This window comes from Chlorocebus sabaeus, chromosome 21, assembly GCF_047675955.1.
Source record: "Chlorocebus sabaeus isolate Y175 chromosome 21, mChlSab1.0.hap1, whole genome shotgun sequence".
Classification (NCBI taxonomy): domain Eukaryota; kingdom Metazoa; phylum Chordata; class Mammalia; order Primates; family Cercopithecidae; genus Chlorocebus; species Chlorocebus sabaeus.
In genome coordinates, this window is record NC_132924.1 from 86,290,113 (window position 1) to 86,299,430 (window position 9,318).

At 36.4% G+C, this 9,318-nt stretch overlaps 1 long non-coding RNA gene across 2 annotated transcripts in view; it reads left to right on the forward strand.

The window, feature by feature from the left end:
* The window catches only part of LOC119626218 (uncharacterized), a 63,091-nt gene extending 62,635 nt beyond the window's left edge, over positions 1 to 456 (forward strand). For both annotated transcript variants that reach the window (XR_005242374.2, XR_005242375.2), the window contains exon 4: positions 262 to 456. This is a non-coding gene — a long non-coding RNA (uncharacterized lncRNA). The remainder of the gene's footprint in view (positions 1 to 261) is intronic.
* The last annotated feature ends 8,862 nt before the right edge of the window (positions 457 to 9,318 follow it).

Sequence of the window (9,318 nt, forward strand, 5' to 3'; positions counted from 1 at the left end):
ATTCACTGTCATTGCTATACATTGGTTGTGGTAGATTGCTATAATAATGCCTCCCAATATATCATGCCCTTTTGTGTACACACCCCTTTGCAATGTGATGTTGCTTCTCCTGCTATCAAAAGATGGAGTCTATTTCTTCATCATCTTGAATCTAAGCTGGCTTTATGATTTCTTTGACATTGATTGTGACAGAAATGATACTATGCAAGTTCTACAGTTCAGGACTAAAATCCCTTGCAATTTTGTCTCTTGTTCTCTTAGACCATTTGACCATAATGCTGTGAAAAAGCCCAGCCTAATCTACTCAATATGAAAGTCTCTGCAGAAAGAAGAATGGAGGTTCTCTGGTGACAGCTGGTACCATGTTCCAAAGGCCATTTTCAGCCTGCAGATTCAGGGAAGACATCAGATGACGGTCGCTACATGATTGAGTTCAGACAAGAGCAGTAGAAGAAAGTCCTAACCAACTCACAGAATTTTAGAAAATAGATTGGCTTTTTAAGCATCAAATTTTACAGTAGTTTTTATGCAACCATAGATAATTGAAAATATACATACAAATATAATTTATTTATCCATTTACTACATTTGGGTTATTTCCAGTTCTGGGCTATTACAAATAGTTCTACTATCATTTTTAGGACACATATGTATGCTTTTCTGTTAGATACGTATCTAGAAGAGGAATTGCAAGGTCAGTATTAATAAATATTGGTAAAGGGTTATATTTCCATACGTAATATAAGAGAGCCTAGTTGCTCCATGCTCTCCCTAATCCTTGGTAATGTTTGTTACTTTCATTTGAATCATTCTGGCACGTCAGTACTATTATCTCAGTGTGGATTTGACTTACCATATTTTCATTTTTGTGTAAAAGTACCTTAAAAATAAACTTAAATATGCAGAGATCCTAAAACATTTCACCCAAGTGTTTTCTCTAAGAAGCTTACCTGAAGAAGGAATCATTCATGCATGTGCGCAGACACACACAAACACACATACACACATACAAAGCAACATTCTGTTTTGTTTAATGATCCACATATTGTATTCACTTTTGATCAATATTGATATTTCTCTATTCTCTTTTTATTTGTACATTTCTAATTGTCCTTTGTCTACCCTTTTATTTTCAACCTATGAATTACATTGTTTTAGATGTCATCATGTATGCAGTAGATGAATATGAGAGCATTATTTATCAAAACGTATGGGATTTTAGGAAAGATATACTCAGAGGACATATTTATAACTTTAGGTACTTTCAATATATAAAAAAGAAATAAAAACAATAAATGAAGCATTCCTTTGAGAAGTCATAAAAAGAACCAAATAAATCTAAGAAAGCAGAAGTAAAGAGTCAAAGATAAATGCAGAAGTCAATGAATTAAAACTAAAGAAAGTAGGAGAAAGTATTAAGTTAAAAAAGAATTGACTTTTCAGTGAAATCCAAATTAAAACAATGAGGTACCATCTCATGCCTGTTAGAATGACTATTATCAAAAAGACAAAAGATAATAAATGTTTGCCAAGATGTGGAGAAAACAGAACTCTTGCGCACAGTTTATGGGGATGTAAATTGGTACAGCCAGCATGGAAAGGAGTATAGAGTTTCCTCGAAAAAGTAATAATGGGGCTACCATATGATCCAGCAACCCCACTTTTTGGGTATATATCAAAAGGAAATGAAATAAATGTGTTGAAAATTATCTGCAATCTCATATTCATTGCAGCATTATTGAGAAGAGCCAAGATATAGAATCAACATAAGCATCCATCAGCGAATGACTGGATAAAGAACATGTATAGATACACATTGGAATACTATTCTGCTTACAAAGAAAGAAATCCTGTCATTGACAGCAACGTAAATGAACCTGGAGGACACAATGTTAAGTGAATTAAGTCACACAGAGAAAGACAAATTCTGCATGATCTTACTTATATGTGGAATCTAATAAAGTTGATCTCATATAAGTAGAAAATAGAATGGTGGTTGCCAGGGGTTGACTGATAGAAAGAAGAGGAATGGGGGAAATGTTGGTCAAAAGATACAAAATTTTAGTTAGAAAAGGGGAAAAAGTTCAAAAGACCTACTGCACAACATGGTGCAATATATAGTTAAAAACAATATATTCTAGAAAATTGTTACAAGTAGGTTTTAAATATTCTCACCACAAAAATAACTATATGAGGTAATGCAGACGTTAGACGAAGAATAGCTCAATTAAGCTATTTCATAATGTATATGTATTTCAAAACATTATGTTGTACATGATAATGCACAAAATTGTATTTGTCAATTTAAAATAAAATGTTTAAAACAAAATTTATGAAGGAGGGTTGTTAAGCAAAAACGGTAGATTGATAAAAAGTAAAATTAAGAAACTCGTTACAGATTTGGTCTAAAAAACTTAAAATAACAAATAAGCAATTAGCTAGATTAAACAACAGTAGAATAAAAAAGGTCCCATAATTAGACAAACGTAGCAATAAGTAAAAACAAAGTAACCATAGATAAAGAGGAAATTAGGTATATAAGATTAATTTTTCAATAGTATAATAATTTTGAATATATTAGTGAAATATACAAAGAAATGAAAAAATAAAAATAGCAAGATTGGTTCAAGAAAAGATAGAAAAATGACAAATATATTAATAAATATGAACAGTTGGGAAAATTGTCCAAAATGGTACCTCAGAAACTCTGGACTGAGATAATTTTATGAATGATCTATTTTAAATTTTTAATGAAAAATTACTCTGATATTATTTAAACGTTTTGGAAGCATCAAAGAATAAGAAAACTTTCTGGCCTGTTTTGAAAAACCATCATCATATTGCTACTTATGCTTGACTGTGATCATGCAAAAAAGAAAGCTATTGCCCAATTTCAATCTCACATGGCAATATTGTTGTAAAAAATTTTGTTATAAAAATTTTAGGACATTATCAAACAAAATACATATTAGAATATACACTAGTATGTATTCTAATATAATATAAACATTCTATATTAGTATTAACAATAGACTCCTAGTGGTACTTTCTTTAAAATCAGGGAAAAGACAGGAGGGAATTCAGTTTACTAATAATAAACAGCCTAAATCATGAGGGCATAAAGATCTAGAAGGAGCACAATATCCGTATTTAGACAAGGAAAAGAGAGACCCTGGGAGCTATTCTGGGGCCGTGTGAGCATTTAGAAACAGTTTTTGAAAAGTGACTAGGCAAAAATTTGCCCAGGACCCTTTCAAACCCGGCAATCCCTTGTAATCCAGGATAATGAAAGTTGCTGCATCTCTTTGATTTCCAACAGGTAACTCTCCAAATTCCTTAGCTCACAATCATCACTGCCTGACACTCCACTACCTAGAGATCTTTTGAGGTTAAGCATTTATGCATACACCTTGGTGGTGCAAGGTGACTCTTCTACTAGGTTATCATATCACTGACACGTTAATGGGGGACAATAGTAGCTAGTATTTATTGAGTGCTTAACCACGTGCCAGGCAGTGTTCTGATATCTCATATGTAAGATCCCATTTAATCCTCGCAATAACCGTATTACATATGTGGAAACAGAGGTATAGCAGTGTGACATAACTTACCCATCATCACGAGCTAGTAAGTGGCAGGTAGAGCTGAGATTAAAATCAAGCAGCTAAGTGCAAGAGCTGCTGCTCTGAACTACTATGCCACATTATCCTGTTCTCAGAGTGCAGAAGTCCTGTGTAGGGGGCTTTCCAACATTCCAACTACATTTATTCAAAAAACATTTACTGAGAGCTACCTGTGTGCAAAGCATCATGAAGCCTCTGTAGTTGATAAACACGTAAACATGACACTTTTCTTGACCTCAGGAAACTTATTCTCCATGAAAGGAGATGCATATGGGAATAACAAATGGCCCCTCCAGGCTGGAGATAGGGTACTTGGTTGTGGTTGTGGGTGGATCAGGGCCCCTCAGCTTACATTTAGTGGCAGAGAATCTTCTTTGGAGAAACCATGCTTTTGGGATTCCTCATTTTACCTATGAGAGCACAAATCTATGCTTATTTTCTCTGCTGTGTATGGTGAGTTCTGTATTTTTAATTTGTTTTGAACATATATCATGAAAAGACAAAGATATTTTTTTCCCCAGGTATTTTATTACTCAAGTTTCAAAAAAAGTACAGAAAATAAACAATAAAGAAATATGAGTAAGCAACATAAGACTTCCAAACTTTCCCTTTTTAGGGAATGAAATAAGTAATATCATCCTAAAGATAAAGACCTTAATTTATTCTCTAACTTGGATAACCCACTGGGAAAAAACCGTGATATTCATAGAAGGGTGAGAGAAACCAGTCCTGCTAGAACTGCTCTTCAGTTGTCAGCACATTTTAATGAAATGCCAGTCTTTTCATGCCAAATTCTGAAGGAAATCTCTGGGTACCAATTGATGAAACGATTTAATTCCCAAATGGCATCTAAAGTGAAATAAAGGCTCTCGCGTTTTGCAGAGCACAGCACTCTACAAGTTCAAAAGGTAAGACGTGCTTGCAGTATGTATAAACTGTGGAGTACATTTGAAAATAAAATTTTTAATTATGTTTGACATTTCAGGCCCAGCGCTGTCATCCTGAAGAAAAGTAACATCTGTTTTGACATCTCCAGTGGTAGAGACTTTAAATCAGTTTCCACATTGCTTATCTGCTGGCTAATCAGAATGGATGCAGTATTCTTACCAACTCATTGACAGGCAAAAAAGAAAAGAGATGCAGAGAAATAGGGCTAAACTAAAACTGATATGATGAATTCAAATGAAAAATTTAATGGCCTTTGCATAAATTACACCTGAATTTTCATTCAATGTAAAATTTGAAAATTTCATTTAATTCCTAACTGTACAGGGATTTATTTTTTCTTTCTTATTCCTCATGTGTACCTTTGCTTCCACTTAAATATAATAAAACATTAAAGCATATTTTACTTCTCAAACTATTTGGTTTCATCTTAAGCTCAAGGTTTGAGTTGGAGAAAATTGATTTGTTATTTTCAATAAGATGTGCTATAAAAATGCAGGATTTCAAACTGCAGGTATTAGAAAAACATCATGTTATATTGTTTCTTTAATGGTTGTATAGTCTTAATATCTCTTCACTTATTACAAACATTAGATTTAAAAGCATAGTCAATAAAAACTGCTCCCTACAGGAATTATAACTTCAATGTCTTCCGTGTTTTTGAAACTTTCTTAAAGCTATACCAACTTAGTTTTAGTATCTCTTATAAAGAAAAAGAAAAAAAGATTTCCACTTGAATAAGTCAGGACTTCCCTCAAAACTTTACCTGGATTATTTGGGTAACAAGTGGGTTGCCTCTATTCTCTTTCTTTCTTTTATATGTGTAAGCATAGACTTCATATTGCTACTTAAGCACTAACCTATTCATTGTAAACTGGCTGAGTTACAAAAAAGTTACATACACAGTTTTCAGTCCAGCTGGCCAACTCAGTTAAGCCATTTTGTTAGTATAGATGTCAGTATATATGCAGCCTGAGTTAATAGAGAAGCTGGGAGAAGCTTACAATGGATTTTATTGGTAAATATATGGGAGGACAATCCTTCAACCAGATTAATACTATGAGGGACTTGTGTGTTCTTCAAAGTACATGGCAGAATTTAAACAAAGGAACTTAAAAGTGATTAAAATAATCTTTATATTAAATATGCCTAAATAGTTAGAGATAGGCCATATTGAAAAATCTAATTTACAAAACAAACAAAAGAGACAGGATTATAAAAAAGAATGATCTGTCACCATTAATAACAAAATAATGGTTTACCATCTTTTCTTTGACTTTATGTATAATAGAAACACAGTTTATAGGATACAGTAGTAAACACGGTTCAGGCCTCCTCTTCTAAGGATTAAAAATGTTTAGATGAACCTGCATTTTCTTTAATGCCAGAGTGAAAGTCAGTAAAAACAGTATTTGGCAAAGTAGCTATTAATTTTTGATGGGTTAAAATAGATAAATGGTCTAGACTTTTTGCTTATAAATTGTCATGATGTCATTTTTGGAGGAGTTGTAAATATAATTCCTCCCTTCATCCTTGCCACTCCATCATAGAATTCTATATTATTTCTTCAAAGTATAGAACATACTACATATTCTCCATCATTACATAAATTACTGTCAATGTTTAATTCTTAGTACATCTATTGATATGATTTGGCCTTGTGTCCCCACCCAAATCTCATACTGAATTTGGATCCCTCATGTTGGAGGTGGGGCCTGGTGGGAGGTTATTGGGTCATGGAGGTGGTTTCTAATGGTTTAGAACAATTCTCCTAGTACAGTCTTGTGATAGAGTTCTCATGAGATCTGGTTGTTTGAAAGAGCGTAGCACCTTGCCCTTTGCTGCTCGTTCTCTCTCTTTCTCTGCCTCTTTCTCTCCCTGTCCCCCCCCACCCCCTCCTCTGCTGGCCATGTGAATATGTGCTTGCTTCCTGTTCACCTTCTGCCATGATTTTAAGTTTCCTTAGGCTTCCCAAGAAGCAGAAGCCTGTACAGCCTGCAGAATCATGAGCCAATTAAACCTTATTTATTTATAAATTATCCAGTCTCAAATATTTTATAGCAGGGTGAAAATGGAGTAATACAAAAAATTGGTACCAGATGAGTGGGGCATATCTATAAAGATGCCTGAAACTGTGGAAGCAACTTTGGAACTGGGTAATGGGCAGAGGTTGAAACAGTTTGGAAGGTTCAGGAAAACACAGAAAGTTGAGGGAAAGTTTGGAACTCCCTAGAGACTTGTTATATTATTGTGGCCGAAATGCTGATAATGATATGGACAGTGAAGTCCAGGCTGAGGCGGTCTCAGATGGAGATGAGGAACTTATTGGGAATTGGAGCAAAGGTCACTCTTGCTATGCTTTAGCAAAGAGACTGGCAGCATTGTGCCCCTGCTCTAGGGATCTGTTGAACTTTGAACTTGAGAGAGATTATTTAGGGTATCTGGTGGAAGACATTTCTAAGCAGCAAAGCATTCAAATTCTGACCTGGCTGCTTCTAAAAGCATTTGCTCAAATGTGTGTGAAAAGAGATTATCTGAAAGTGGAACTTATATTTAAAAAGGAAGGAGAGTGTAAAAGTTTGAGAAACTTGCTGCGTGACCATGTGGTAGAAAAGAAAAACCTATTTTCTGTGGAGAAATTCAAGCTAGCAGCAGAAATTTACATAAATAACGAGGTGCTGAATGTTAGCATCCAAGACAATGGGGAAAATGCCTTAAAGGCATCGGTATAGTTTGGCCCTGTGTCTCCAACCAAATCTCACCTCGAATTGTAATCCCCATAATCCCCACATGTCAAGGGTAGGACCAGGTGGAGATAACTAGATCACAGGGGCAGTTCCCTATGCTGTCCTCATGATAGTAAGTGAGTTCTACCAATACTTTTATAAGCATTGGGCATTTCCTCTGCTTGCACTCACTTCTTCCTGCTGCCCTATGAAGAAGGTGCCTGCTCTCCTTTGTCTTTCACCATGAATGTTTGTGTCCCGAGGGTCCCCAGCAATGTGGAATTGTGAATCAATTGAACTCTTTTCTTTATAAATTACTCAGTCTCAGGTATTTCTTCATAGCAGTGTGAAAAAAATACAGGCATTTCAGACACCTTTGCAGCAGCCCTTCCCATCACAGGTCTGGAAGTTTAGGAGGGACAAATGGTTTTATGGGCCAGGCCCAGGATCCCACTGCTCTGTGTAGCCTTGGTACATGTGCCTTGCATGGCAGCTGCTCCAGCCATGGTTAAAAGGGGCCAAGGTACAGCTGGGGCTGTTGCTTCAGAGGATACAAGCCACAAGGCTTGGTGGCTTCTGTGTGGTGTTAAACCTGTGGGTGCACAGAGGGCAAGAGTTGAGGCTTGGGAGCCTCCACTTAGATTTCAGAGGATGTATGGAAATGCCTGGATGTCCAGGCAGAAGTTTGCTGTTGGGACAGAACCCTTATGGAAAACCCCTACTAGGGCAGTACAAGGGGGAAATGTGGAGTTGGGGCCCCACACAGAGTCCTCATTGGGGCATTGCCTAATAGAGCTGTGAGAAATGGGCTATTGTTCTGCAGATGGTAGATCCACCGGCAGCTTGTGCCCTACACCTGGAAAAGCTGCAGAGACTCAACACCAGCTCATGAAAGCAGCCACAGGGCCTGTTCCCTGCAGAGCCACAGGGGCAGAGCTCTTGAAGCCCTTGGGAGGCCACCTCTTGTGTCAGTGCAGTCTGGATGTGAGACATGGAGTCAAAGGAGATTATTTTGGAGCCTTAAGATTTAATGACTGTCCTGCTAGGCTTCAGACTTGGGTGGGACCTGCAGCTCCTTTGTTTTGGCCAACTTTTTCCCCTTTGGATAGGAGCATTTACCCAATACCTGTACCTCTTTTGTATCTTGGAGGTAAGTAACTTGTTTTTGATTTTACTGGCTTATAGACTGAAGGGACTTACCTTGTCATAGATGAGGCTTTGGGCTTGGACTTTTGAGTTAATGTGGAAATTTTGGACTTGGACTTTTGAGGTAATGTGGAAAGTTTGGGCTTGGCTTTTTGAGGTAATGTGGAAAATTAACTCATTTTTGGGGGTTAAGACTTTGGGGGACTGCTGGAAATGTATGATTGCAGTTTGAAATGTGAAAAGGACATGAGATTTGGATGGGGCAAGGGTCTCCACCCAAATCTCATGTTGAATTGTAATCCCCAGTGTTGGAGGTGGGGCCTGGTGGGAAGTGATTGGATCATGGAGGTGATTTCTAATGGTTTAGTGCCACCCCCCTAGTAGTCTCTTAATAGAATTTTCAGAAGATCTGGTTGTTTGAAAGTGTGTAGTACCTCCCCCTTTATGCTCTCTCTCCCCTGCCAGCATTTTAAGATGTGCTTGCTTCCCCTTCACCTTCTTCAATGATTGTAAGTTTCCTTAGGCCTAGCCAGAAGCAGCTTGCAGCTGTACAGCTTCCAGACCTGTGAGAAAATTAAACCTTTTAATAAATTACCCAGTCTCAGGTATTTCCTTACAGCAGTGTGAAAATGAACTAATACCTCTATATTGCATGCACAAACCTATTAAAAGTGTCTTATTAAAAATTATTTAGAATTTGAAGCTATCATGAAGTAATATTTATTTTTAGATTATTGTTTTTTTGTGTGTGAAATATAAAACACCTTGATTTAAGGAAGAGAAGATTCGACATCTTTTTTTTGTACAAATCATTACATTTTATCCTCACAAAGTAAAAACTAGTTTAATACTAGCTAGTACTAGAAGCATCACAGATA